The following is a 14,204-nucleotide window of genomic DNA, read 5'->3' as shown; positions in this document are numbered from 1 at the left end:
TGCCGTGCATATTTTTCCAGCAAAAATGCCCAAGGCTTCGAGATGGCACTCGACAGTGCTCAGCCAACCGGCATTATGATGCAGCCTGCCATTTTGCTCCAACTTGTTTACCTCTGCCAACGCGTTTCAAGGCCATAAGCATCTTCTTCCAGGGCTGCTTCAAAGACACACTGAGGCTCGTATTTGCATTATTTCCGGTTTTATTAGCATGCTCACCCCTAGTGGGCGTATGCTAAAAAGCAAAACAGATTAGTGCATGATGGACGTAGAAGTCCCAAATGCGAGCGTCGATAAAGGCTTTTAGGAAGTTCAGTGTCTCATCACATTAAAAGCAATTTTAAAGTCCTTTAGTAGGTGTCAGAGCAATTTTGCAGGCTTAATTTCGCATATTGAGCAGGGTGCTTCACGGTCTAGAACAGTTCAAAACCGAAGCCTCTAACAGCTGGCGATGATTCTGCTTCCCCAGCTGAAGATGGTGCCATCCCAACAACAGGGCTGCCGTGCATATTTTTCCAACAAAAATGCCCAAGGCTTCGAGATGGCACTCGACAGTGCTCAGCCAACCGGCATTATGATGCAGCCTGCCATTTTGCTCCAACTTGTTTACCTCTGCCAACGCGTTTCAAGGCCATAAGCCTCTTCTTCCAGGGCTGCTTCAAAGACACACTGAGGCTCGTATTTGTATATATATATATATATATATATATATATATATATATATATATATATATATATATATTACCTACTGGCGGTCGCCAGTAGGTAGTTATAGTTAGGACCCCTTTTCCATAGGAAATCCGCAACATTCTATTTTGAATAACTGCGGTCGCGTGAGTTATAGTTGCCAGCACTAACTATAACGGGGCAATTTCATTGGTTTTTTATCAGTAAAATTTCCGCTAACTATAACATGTGTGAAACCTATGGTTTTTTCAGTGAATATATATATATATATATATATATATATATACTCTAATGATTTTATTTAATTCGTCTTTGGTATAGGCAGATAGGTTAACAAAATAGTAAGATACTTTCACCTTGATAAGGAATGAGCAACTTGCCACAGCGATCTAGGGAAGAATAAAAACAAGTATTAATGATGACTTAGCATATTAGTATACAGAAAGTTGTCAAATGGGAAGAAATTCTGAAAGTGTTTTGGAGTATTAGCATTATTGAGTTAGTAGTAAGAATAGTGTAGCATAGAGTGCATTATAGTATATGGAGCTAAGCATGTAGTAAACATTGTTTAGTAGAGGTGTTCTAACAAAAAAACATATAAAATACATTTTGTGGAAAATATCAAAAGAGGAATACAGGTGTAATAATACGTAGCTACTTTGTAGCTGAAGGTTTATGTAGAGTAGGCTAGAGAAAGTGTGGTGGAATGTAGTATACTAGAGAGAATGTGTAGCAGAGAAAGTGTACATCAAGAATGTGTAGCGGAATGTTTACAAAAGAGTAGTAGAGTGTGTTTATTAGAGTGATTTATTGTAATAGTAGTGTGAAGAAAGATAAATAGTAAGGCAGGAAAGTGCTGAGAAAAGTTGGCAGTGCCCCACGTAAGTCACCCCATGGGAGTATGGATGTTGCTTTTGCAAACATACTCACTTTTTCATCATCAGCGATTGCCAACTTAGAGTAGGAAACTGTGTAAAAGAAATGAAAAAAGAGAAGAAAGCGAAGAATAGAGAGTGGATAGTATATATGATGTGATTGAAAGAGTAGTAGGAGCAGTGTATGTAGTAAAGATTAAGTAGTAAAGGATAGTAGGAAGTGTACTAAAGTAAAGAACTGTAACTTTAGTAGTTAGTGGTTATTAGAATGCACAGAGAATATGTTGTGTTAAGTAGTAGGGGGTGTATATTTAAATGTGTGGAATAGAGCATGTGTGCTGTATAGTATGTGTTATAAAGTGAGTACTAAGAGTATGTGTTAGAGTGCGTGTGGTACAGGGTGCAAAGAATGTAAAAGGTATAAAAGGTTGTGTGGTGTGAAGAGTGTGTGTGGGGCCGAGAGTGCAAGGGGTTGAGAGTGCACGGGGCTGAGAGTGCGCGGGGTCGAGAGTGCGCGGGGCTGAGAGTCCTCTCAGGGAGAGAGTGTGGCAGAGAGAGAGAGTGTGGCAGAGAGAGAATGTGGCAGAGAGAGAGTGTGGCAGAGAGAGAGTGTGGCAGAGAGCGTGTGGCAGAGAGCATGTGGCAGAGAGTGTGTGGCAGAGAGCGTGTGGCAGCAAGCGTGTGGCAGCGAGCGTGTGGAAGAGAGCGTGTGGAAGAGAGCGTGTGGAAGAGAGCGTGTGGAAAAGAGCGTGTGGAAGAGAGCGTGTGGAAGAGAGTGTGTGGAAGAGAGCGTGTGGAAGAGAGAGTATGGCAGAAGGGGTGTGTGCTAAGAGTATGCAACAATTATGTTTTTGGGCTGCTGTTTTTTTAGGTCTGCCCTGACCTGTGCCTCTGTGCATCGTTATGCAAGCACTATTTTGGGTGGTGTGGCTTCTGTTTTTTTTGTGTTCCAGGAAGCTATCTTGTCTATGTTTCTTATATAATGCTTTTTTACTGTTTTTAATGTCTTCCCCTGCCCATGCCATCCCTGTGTAGTGTCATGCATGGAGTGCTTTGGCCAGTATGTATGATGCTGTTTGTGGGTCTTAGATAAGAAACATATGCAAAATGGCTTACCTAAGGTTTTTTTTCTGTTTTATTTACAGGTTTAGCTCAGCTCATGGCTAGAGAGTAAGTATTACATTGTGTATGTTAGCTTGTACTATGTATAGCACAGTAATTTGTGAGAAGGTTGGCTGCACAAACTTTTCAAAAATTGCTTGGTGACTTTCTTTGCTTTGTAACACTGGCTTATCTAGTATAATGCTGTTTTCAACTTGTTATTTCTCTCTATTTTGTAATATACTGCACAGACACAGTTACACACACATACACATACACACACACTGCTTCCTTTGATCAGCAATTTGTTTGCTACATCTTGTCTATGTTTCTTATCTAACTTTTGTTTTCAGTTTTTTTACAGGGCTTCGCCGGTCCGTGCCATCCCCGTGCAGCGTTGTACATTCTTCTTTAAGGTAAAACTAATAGTTATTCTAATTTATTTTATTTTTATGGTTTTTGATTATTGCTATTGTTATTTTGGTGTTTTTCCCATTACTTTGTGCAGTTTATAATTAGTAACCTTTCTTTAAATATATATCTCATGTTTTTGGTTTGATAGTAATACAGGTGGTTCTTGACGAAAGTGCTGTTATATGTATTTGGTGTGGAATTCGTTATTTGATTTCAGCAGGGTGGGGCACATTTTTTATCGAATTGGCTGTTGTCAGAATGTTTCATTAATTTCCGGATGTAACGGCAGGCAGAGCGCAGCTGCAAACAGGGAAGTGCAATCTTTGTGGCATTTATATGTTCTTTTTGGGATTAATCTTAATTTCAACATTATGGTGCCGATTCCGATCCGTTAAAAAATATTACCGTACGACTCGCATCCGTATTTTTTTACATACGAATCGTACAAGTACCGTGCAAACGGGCAAGAACGATTCGGACGTGAAAAATACCTACGAATAGCGTCGGGAAATGTCTACAAGAGGGAGTCGGAATTTTTTACGTCCGAATGGCCTCGTGAAAAGTGTACGAGAGGGAGCCAGACATTTTTACGTGCAAATCGTAAAGCAAAAGTCCGAACGCGCAAGTACGATTCGTACCACCCGTCCGAATACACAACCGCATGTATAAGGCCCCGTACGGAGCCAACGCAGTAGCACACATGTACACGGGTATACTTGTGCCCGTGTACGAGCCGTAGAGCCCCCCCACCCCCCAATATGTCAGCACCGTACACCTCCCTGTCCGCACTGTAACCCAGGCCCGCACGCGTACGTGCCGTACCACCCAGTACGCGCCGTACCCCCGCATGTATGCGCAGTACCCCCACCCCATGTATGCGGGTACTCCAGGCCCGTACCTGTATGCGCCGTACCCCCACATGTACGTGCCGTACCCCCCCATGTTCACAGGTACCCCTGGCCTGCACCTGTACGCGCCGTACCCTCGCATGTATGCGCCGTACCCCCGCATGTATGCGCTGTACCCCCCATGTACGCGGGTACCCCTGGCCCGCAACTGTACGTGCCGTACCCCCGCATGTACGCACCGTACCCCCGCATGTACGCGCCGTACCCCCCCATGTACGCGGGTACTCCAGGCCCGCACCTGTACACGCCATACCCCCACTGCCCCAGGCCAGCATCTGTACGCGCCGTACCCCCACCGCCCCAGGCCCGCACCTGTACGCGCCGTACCCCCGCATGTATGCGCCGTACCCCCCCATGTACGCGGGTACCCCAGGCCCGCACCTGTATGCGCCATACCCCCACTGCCACAGGCCCGCACCTGTACGTGCAGTACCCCCGCATGTACGTGCCGTACCCCCCATGTACGTGGGTACCCCAGGCCCGCACTTGTACGCGCCGTAACCCCACCGCCCCAGGGCCGTACCTGTATGCGCCATACCTCCACCGCCCCAGGCCCGCACCTGTACGTGCTGTACCCCCACCGCATGTACGCGCAGCACCCCAACCCCGTACCCCAGCACCCTCACCCAGCATCGCGTATGTACGGACCGTACCTACTGAAAAATACTCGTACAGAACCAGGACACTGTAAAACAGCACAAGGAGGGTCAATTCGACTCGCACAACACCACAAAACACGTCTACATGACAAAATACATCTCAAAGACTGACCTGGCACATCCAAACATGCAAACAGAGGCCCAAACTCACAACCACCTCTTATAACACACCCGCCAAAATTCAAACACAGCCACACCCAAAAATGGACCAATAAAAAGGGCCCACACACACAACCCATGAGCCTTTGCAACAGACCCACTGCTGCCAGACCCCACACACAAACAACTGCACCTTATTGACTCCTTAACTACACCTTAACTCACACACCTTCACACAACCTCCTTCACAAACACCCCCACTCACATTCACACACACACAGCCACAACCATCCACACCCACACCCCACACCATGCCCACAGACAAGAATCCAAAGTTCACAAGGGCGGAGCTGGAGCTCCTTGTCAACGAAGTAATCCGAGTCGAGCCACAGCTATTTGGAACATTGGTCAGACAGACCAGCATAGCCCAAAAAACCAGCCTGTGGCAGAGGATCGTCGATAAGGTCAATGCTGTTGCGCCCATCCGAAGGACCAGGCATTAATGCCAAGCCAGGTGGTACGATCTGCGCAGGGCAGTCAAGAGGAAGATGAATGAGGAATACGCCCAGAGTAACATCACTGGAGGCGGGCTGCCCCGCAGACCCGTACACTACCATCCCTGGGAGGAGAAGGTGATGGCCACGCTTCCGCCGGTGGGAGTACACGGAGTCCAAGGAGTCGCAGAGCCTGGTGAGTACACAAACAACTGACGTAACATGGGGGGAATGCCATCCACACCACAAATACACAAAATGCACGCAACTTCCCCCAAGCCCTCACCGCACACAACCACACTCAAAAACCACGCTCATGCCACCAACGTCTCCATGCACCATTCACAAATCAAGCCAATGCCATGTCCCAGGCTACACCAACCACAAACCCAAGACTGGATGTCCGGGAGGCTGGGAGGGTGGGCCTCACACAACACATTGTGAAAATGAGAAGCAGATACCAATGCCCTCAGCCCATATGGCATAGGTACATACCCATGCACAATGCACAGGGACTGGCAAAGTGCTGACAAGGTCGATGACACTTGGCCCTGCTGTATGCAGCACAAGGCCTTCCTGGGACCACTGTACACTCAAACACCAACTCCACAAGCACAGGTAACTAGCACAGGAGCTCACACTCACCGTCATGCCAGCATTCACCATGAGGGGACAGACACATCACCTGGGAGACCCAATGCCAACTCACACTACACCCAACAGCAGTCCCGGTCACACACCCCCCCTTACACAAGCACACACCCCCGGGGCAGGCAACGGATTTACACACTCTCACAATGGACATGTGACACAAGACCAATCCATAGCCAAATAAGCATCCTAGCCAAAATTCTACAGGTCAAACACTCAGGAGAACATATCAATCCCCCGCAACATACCCATCCCCAAGTGGACATTGAGAGGAATGCTAGGCACATCCAACTACCTGGAGGAACTGTGACTTCTTGAATATGTATGAAACATGGATGTCGCATGAAACAGCATTAACATTGTCTCTCTCTCACACACAGGGCAACGTCGTGGATCTCCCCCCAACACTGGGGGGGAACAATCACAGTCCCCGGCTCGGCGTGAAGAGGACCCCACCGGCAGCGACGACTCTCACCACTCCGTGGATGACCCCGACCAACCTGGCCCCTCTGGTGCCCAAGCCCCTGCAGCACCTGAGTCAGGTACATCTGTGCCAACCACCACCCCCATTGCTGCCACATCCCAGGAGACACCCAGGAGCCCTGCTCGCACTGAACAACAGAGCCAGTCTGACCAGGAGGGACAAGGTTCTCCGGGCACCCAGGAGGAGGCAGGCAACCCTGCAAATGCCATCCCTCAGGGGTCCCGTAGACCCGATGTGCCCACAACGGCAGGCCAGGCTCAAGTGGGCAGGGGTGGTGGGAGTGGAGGCAGGTGGAGGCGCGAACCTGACCAGCCAGCTGAGGGAACCGGTATGTCCCACATACGCCACATCCTGGACACATACCGGCGTGACACCAGGGGCATCAGCCAGGTAGTGTCAAGACTCACAGAGATGCAGGAGACCCTCAACGAGATCAAGAACATGCAGGCCGAGCAACATGCCAGTCAACAACAACACCAAGGACGGATGGAGGCAAGACAGGCTGAGCTCCTGGCGGTGCACAGGGACATGAGCCATTCACTCCGTCGGATTGCCGTCAACATGGGCAACCCTCCCTGTGACAGCAGGCGCAGACCAGCACCAGCCACAGGGAGGGAGGAGGAGGAGGATTCATCCGACGGAGCGTCCCAAACATCGTCAAGGCATGCATCTGAGGATCCCCGGAGGAAGGTGGGTCGTCCACGGAAAAGACCGTGAGAGTCAGCGGACCATCAACATCTCCCAGGTCACCTGGCCTGGCACCTGGCCCTCTGGCGCAACAGCAGCACCTCATCCAATGACATTCTCTGCCACATGGACTTGCTGGTCACAGTCTGACCAATGATTACCAACACTGTGCTGGACTCTGATGACTTCCAATGCCAAGGATACCATCTCCCCCTGTGAACTTTGGATTCTATTCCCCCGGTAGAGCACCTAATTTCACCTACCAAAACACGTACCCCACCGCAAATAAAAATATTATTTGGTTCATGAGACGTTGCTGTCATGTTGCTTAATTCCACAACATATGTGTGTGTAAATGTCAAACTATGCCTGAGTGTTAAACTAACTCCAGCCATCCATACCCTGGTATCTGAGTCTGGTACAGGACACACATGGGTCACAAGGTATCATTCAAAGCAGGCATGGAGCAGAACACTCACCTGTGATGACCACAAGCTGCTGAGGGGGGGCTTGCAATACTGAGCGGACAGACCTATTTGGAAGATTATCATTAAGGAGTAGAGGTCATGGCTCATGTGGAGGTTCCCGGGGAGGGAGTCCCAGGTATGTGTTGGCAGGTGGGAGAACTATGTTCTGCATGCTGGAGTACGGTGGATGTGAAGAATGGTGGCCAGGGCAAGGTCGGATGCACGGAGATGGCCCTACGGGGTCTCGTATGACAAGACGTACAAGGTTGGTTTTGTGTCGGGGTTGTGGACTGCCTCCTGAGTGTGGGTGGGGAGTGTTGAGGTCATCCTGAAGCAGACAGTGATCCATTGCAGCTATCTATGGTGGACAGTGATGTGGCTGGGGCGCAGGATGTTGAAGCTGAGGTGTGCAGATGCACCCTGGATGTGGACAAGTTTCCCGGGAGGTTGGATGTACGTGCTCCGTAGAGGGCAGGCCAGTATTTGACACGGATGTTGTCGTGGACATAGGGGATGGTCTGTATTTCCTTGGAGTGGATCTATCTGTGGATCATGTGCATAATGCAGAGGGTGTTGCAGCATGAGGTACAGATGCTGTCGACTGACATGGCAAATGTGTGCGAGCAATACATGATGCACACCATCTTGTGTGTGTGGCCACTGGGTGCCGGGGCAGGGCTCTTGCGGGTGGGACACAAGCACTTGACCCAGCTGTAAGGGGACAATCCTTAGATGATCACCTCAGTCCTGTACAAGTCCAGCCTCAGGTGGCTCATGTACAGCCATTCATCAATGGATCTCATGCATTCAGGAATAATGGAACTGGCAATGTCTGCGTCTTTGGTGAGGGTGAGGAGCACCTGGCTGTCAATGGCATACCAGCTGATGAGGTGCTGTGCGCATGTGATGGTGGAGAGGGGGGTCCTGGACACATTGTAGATTGACACGCTGAGAGATGATACCTGTGCCATATGCCAGACGACGACACCATACTACATGCAGAAGCCTTGAGTCCCACTCCCATGGTCTTGCTGGGGTACAGAGCCGGTGGGGAGTAGGAGGGACATGACCTGGTTGGTGTGACAGGGCCTGGAAGGCGTGGCAGCGCTGTGTAGGCAGTTGAAGTAGCACACTCAGCATGCAAAGGTGTCGTGTGTGCGCTTAGGGTATGTCTGACAGCATGCGGTAGATTTGCGGATGGACATTGCTTGGAGTGTGGCTGCTCCATCATGTAGTGTGATGTGTGTCATGCAAGGACATGAGGGTCGTGCAATGTGCAGGTTGCATGTGCTGATGGTCCAGTCTTTGCCACCGCGTCACGCCAACTGTGGCATAGACAAGCTGAGGACAGCCAAATGAATGGGTGGAGGGAGGAAGGGAGGAGCATCTTTGAGGCGTGTGTGTTGCCAAATCAGGATACTCTGTGGGCCCTTGCTGCAGGGTCCGCAGCAGTAGGCGGCATGTCCTTGAAAATATTCCACAATTTCCACACAAAGACTAGGATGTCTGAAGGACAACTGCAACAGGCGTGTGTAAAGGAAGGAGTGCATGCACAAACACCAAAGATGAATGACACCGGATCAGGGAACTGAAGGCCGAGCTGCGCACAGGAGACACACCCTCAGCAGGTGTTGATGGCCCATTGTGTGGACCAACATGCCAAAATACATACACAACCATGGACTTCATGCACAATAGGGATCTGCAATTCGCCATTGAGCCGAACGCGTGTACGGCCCGTACTCCTGCGTGTACGGGCCATACACACGTGAGTACGGCCCCTATCACTATAGTTGTGTTACCGTAGGCCATTGTGATAGGGGCCGTACTCACGCGTGTACGGCCCGTACACATGCGTGAGTACGGGCCGTATCACTGTAGTGATGGTGCCCTAGGGGTACATGTGAAACGCGCCGTACCTGTGTGGGGATTTAAAAATTACAATGGGGACACATGAGGGACAAGTATTAGGGCATAAATGCATGCTGTTTGTCATGGATACCGAGTTTCAAGTTCAAAACTTTACATTATGTGGTCTGGAAAAAGCAGTTGGCCACATTATACATTGTTGCAAAGTGGTTGTTGACTTGACATGATACTGCAAATTCGAAAGATGCTAAGGCTGTCACTGGTGTATGTTTAAAGGGATTGGAGGAAACGTAGGATGCAAATGAGTCTGACCAATCACTCTGTACTCCTGTAAATGAAATAGGCCAGCAATGCAGATATAAGGCAGGCAGAACCCATGAGAGGGCACTTGCCTGCACAACATGTCAGACGATACCACTGCTGCTGTATTGTCTCCCTCTGGCACCATGTCAAGGACTGTGGAGAGGGCCCAGCCTTTCGCCCAGGAGGAGAATGAGGCCCTGCTGGATGTGATCCTCCCACAGTACCCCATGCTGTATGGTCGACCAGGGGAGCAGGTGAGTGCTGACTCCACTTCCTTTGCCTGTGCACCTTTTTTGTGTCTGTCACTTCTGGCATTGTGTCCAGGTGTGACAGACATGCAATGTTGTTTAGAGTGGGTCCCAGGGGGGGTGGATGGCTTATGTCTCTCATGCAGGGCTTGATGAAGTTCATGTGTGCACTCCTCACTTGCATTGTGCTTACTGTGACATTGTTAGCAACCTCCTGAGGCGGAAGCCGGGAGTATTGACAGCTTGTAACTTAATTTTTTTTTTTTAAACGTCTAGAAATTTGTGTGTTTTAAACTTTGCGATCCCCTCCCTGGGCACTTATCATTTCTTCCCTCTCACCTGTCATCCCCCGCACAGCGGATTTATCGCTGCCGCGGGTTAGAAACCTCGTCTTGCCTCCATTTCCTGGAACTCGCCAGGACACACCCACTATCGCTGGCCACGCCCTCTCCACTAGGCTACTTAAACGCGCGCTGATTACAAGCGCCCGACATTGTTAGCAACCTCCTGAGGCGGAAGCCGGGAGTATTGACAGCTTGTAACTTTAATATTTTTTTTTTAAACGTCTAGAAATTTGTGTATTTTAAACTTTGCGATCCCCTCCCTGGGCACTTATCATTTCTTCCCTCTCACCTGTCATCCCCGCACAGCGGATTTATCGCTGCCGCGGGTTAGAAACCTCGTCTTGCCGCCATTTCCTGTAACTCCCCAGGACACGCCCACTATCGCTGGCCATGCCCCCCCCAACATCCCCACCCGCCTCCACCCGCCTATTAAACCATGTGCACCCATCTGACGCGCAGCGGACGGGCGCAGACGGGCTTGCCTTAGGCGCGCCGAACGGGGCACGGGGCATGTCACTCTGCCCGCATCACCCAATACTCCCCTGCTGACCTACTCGATCTGCACGCCCCCTGGCCTCTAGCCCCAACTGCACGCTCGCAGCTTAACCATCTGGGCCTGGGTCACACCCGAAACATCTTTCCTGAGCTTGACGCCTGCGTAGACTCTACTCCTCTTCAATCCATCTCTCACCCCCCCCCCGGACCTCACTCCCCAGCCTCGAGCCTAAAGTGTGTTACCTTAACACCCGTTCACTCGTAAAACATCAGACTGAAATCTTTCACTTCCTAGACACCGATAATCCTGACATACTGTTTCTAACCGAAACCTGGCTGCACGATGGATCTTCCCCTGACATCTTGGCTGCCATTCCACCTGGCTACTACATTCTTCAAACCAATAGGACTTCCGGCAAATCCGGAGGGGGTGTGGCAGCCATCATCAAGCTCTCTATCAGATTTTCCACCCTCACCGTATCGTGTATCCCTCAGGTTGACTGCCTTGCACTCAGACTGGAATCCCCAGCATCACCCCTTATTTGTGTCTTGGTCTACTGCCCCCCCTCAGTCCATGCCTGACTTTCCGTCTATGTTTGGAGATCTTTTTTCCCAGGTAGTCATTAACAACTCTAAAATCTTAGTCCTCGGTGACTTTAACTACTGGCCCCAGGATGAGAAGGAAAGCGCTTGTTCAGTGGCCTTCTCCGACCTGCTGTGCAGCTTGAACTGCTGCCAACATATTAACACCGCCACGCATACCAAAGGCCACTTACTGGACCAGGTCTAGACCTCCAATTTAGTGATCTCGGCCCCCCTCATACTGCCGTGTGCTTGGTCCGACCATTTCCTTATTTCCTTCTCCCTCAAAACTCCCACCTGTCCCAGCAGGCCCCTCGAAACTAACCTCTCCACCTGAAACTGGAATAAAGCTGACATCAGTCAATTTATCAACCTGGTCAGTGCCTCCATCCCCCTGGAATCCGACTCATTAGATACACATGCTTCTAACTTAAGCCATTGGCTTGAGTCCGCCAGCGACGCGGTCGCCCCCCTCAAACGGATCAAAATCAGACGCCTTCATGACGCTCAGAAATGGTTCTCCGAGGACCTTAAAGTTTTAAAACTCGGTCTCAGACAAGCCGAACGCCGGTGGCGCAAAAATTACGCCTCCGAAACCAGGGTAGAGTTCCTATCCCTACTCAAAGGGTATAAATCCTCTATTGCGTTAGCCAAAACCACGTACTTCTCCAACAAAATTGTGGAGTCAGCCAACAAAACTAAAAGCATCTTCTCGATTGTGGAGGAGCTATCCTACCCCGACAGAGTTTCCATCAAACCCCTCCCTTCCTAGAAGCTCTGCGACTCACTCAACCACTTCTTTATCGAGAAGATCGCAAAAATCAAAAACAGCATTTCGGTGCTGCCCCTATTGGACCCTTCTGTGCCCCCAGCCAACCCCCACGCTGATCCTTTTTACCCCCAGTCTCTCACTCATTCCCCTTATTACGGAGGCGGACTTCCCCACCCTCCTCAGCAAAGTCACCTCAGGATCTCCCACTGATTGCTGCCCCCCCAAGATCTTATGCAAGGCCTTTACTGCTTGCCCCGCCCCCCCGCCCCCTTGGCACTGCTGAACAACTCCCTCACCTCCGGCCTAGTCCCTAGTATCTTCAAGACAGCTGAGGTAGTACCCATCCTAGAAAAACACGACAGCTGATCCCACGATTATGAACAACTTCCGCAACATCTCCCTCCTCCCTTACCTCGGTAAGGTGCTTGAGACCCATGTTATCAACATCCTGAGCTCGTTTGTTGAGCAGTCCCACTTTCTTGACTCCCAACAGGCCGGCTTCAGGCCCGCCCACTCTACTGAGATGGTCATACTTTCTGTCATGGAAGAACTGCGCAGGGGAGCTGACTCTAACACCAGCCAGGCCCTGGTACTTCTGGACCTCTCGGCCGCCTTTGACACGGTCGACCATGTCATCTTGGTCGACCGTGTCAGGCAGGCTAGGATAGGGGGTACCGCCCTTGACTGGGTCCGCTCGTTTCTCACCAGCCGCCAACAAGCGGTCCGGCTATCCCAGTTCTCCGCGGACAGGGTTGGGCTGACCTGCGGCGTGCCTCAGGGATCCTCTCTGTCCCCACTCCTTTTTAACCTATACCTCACCCCTCTGATCAGTTCTCTCTCCGAGATAAAAATGTCGCCGCATTTAATTATGCGGACGACATCCAGTTAGTCTTTAACATCGACTCCTCGGACCAGTCAGTCTCCGACTTTCAAGCCACCCTCTGCCACATCAGCAATTGGATGGGGGCAAATCACTTGAAACTCAACCCCGACAAGACCGAATTGGTTCTTGTCGGAGGCCCTTCCAACCCCTGGAACTCCAACTTCTGGCCCATCAGTCTGGGCCGTCCTCCCCGCCCTACTGATTCGGCAAAAAGTCTGGGGGTTATCATCAGCAAAGACCTTTCGATGAAACCCCAGATAAATGCCACTGTCTCCTCTTGCTTTTTTCAACTCCGCAAAATCTGGAAAATCGCGCGCTTCCTCACCACCGAAGCCCTTACCTTGGCCCTTCTGGCTTTAGTCATCTCTAGAATTGACTACGCCAACTCCTTGTACGTAGGCATCCCTGACTACCAGCTTAAACGCTTGCAGCTTGTTCAGAACCAAGCGGCTCGCCTCATCTTCCATCAACCGAGGCACCACCACACCCGCCCTCTACTAAAATCCCTGCACTGGCTCCCTGTTTCTGAACGCTGCAAATTCAAGTTAGGCTGCCTCGTCTTTAAATCTTTGGTCGGCCTTGGCCCCTCGTTCATTTCCTCTCTCATTCACCCGTATGTCCCCTCCCGCAATCTGCGCTCGGCTCATCTGGCTCTTCTCAAAGTCCCCAGAGTCAAGCGCAAGAAATGGGGTGGCTTAAGATTCTCGTTCCTAGCCCCATCTCTCTGGAACACCCTCCCCCTGGACATTAGATCGGCTTCGCCTTACACCCACTTCAGATCCCTCCTCAAGACTCACCTATTCCGCTCGGCGTACAACTAAACCAAATTTCCTTCTTTTCCTTGCTCCCCCCTTCCTCTTCTTCCTCACTCCTGCCTTCACCCTCGCCTCCCTCTCATCCCTCAGGCAGTTGCTTTCCGTTCTTTACCTCAGCGCCAAGAAACTGTATAGTGTACGCCGCGCTTTACAAATGCTTTTCACATTACATCACATCACATCACATTCACTGCATAGTGCATGGCACATTCAGCCTGGCTAATCCTCTTGGGCATTCTTGTTCTATTGTCCTGCGGTGATTCAGTGGTCACCCCGGTGTGACAGGTAACTGCACCCACAGATGTGTGTGAGTTGAGTGGAGCTGTGGTTAGAGTGGTGAGAGTTTCCAAATGATGTGTACACCCCCTGG

This window comes from Triturus cristatus, chromosome 1_1 (assembly GCF_964204655.1).
Source record: "Triturus cristatus chromosome 1_1, aTriCri1.1, whole genome shotgun sequence".
Lineage (NCBI taxonomy): Eukaryota > Metazoa > Chordata > Amphibia > Caudata > Salamandridae > Triturus > Triturus cristatus.
Note: the sequence above shows the minus strand (reverse complement) of the source record.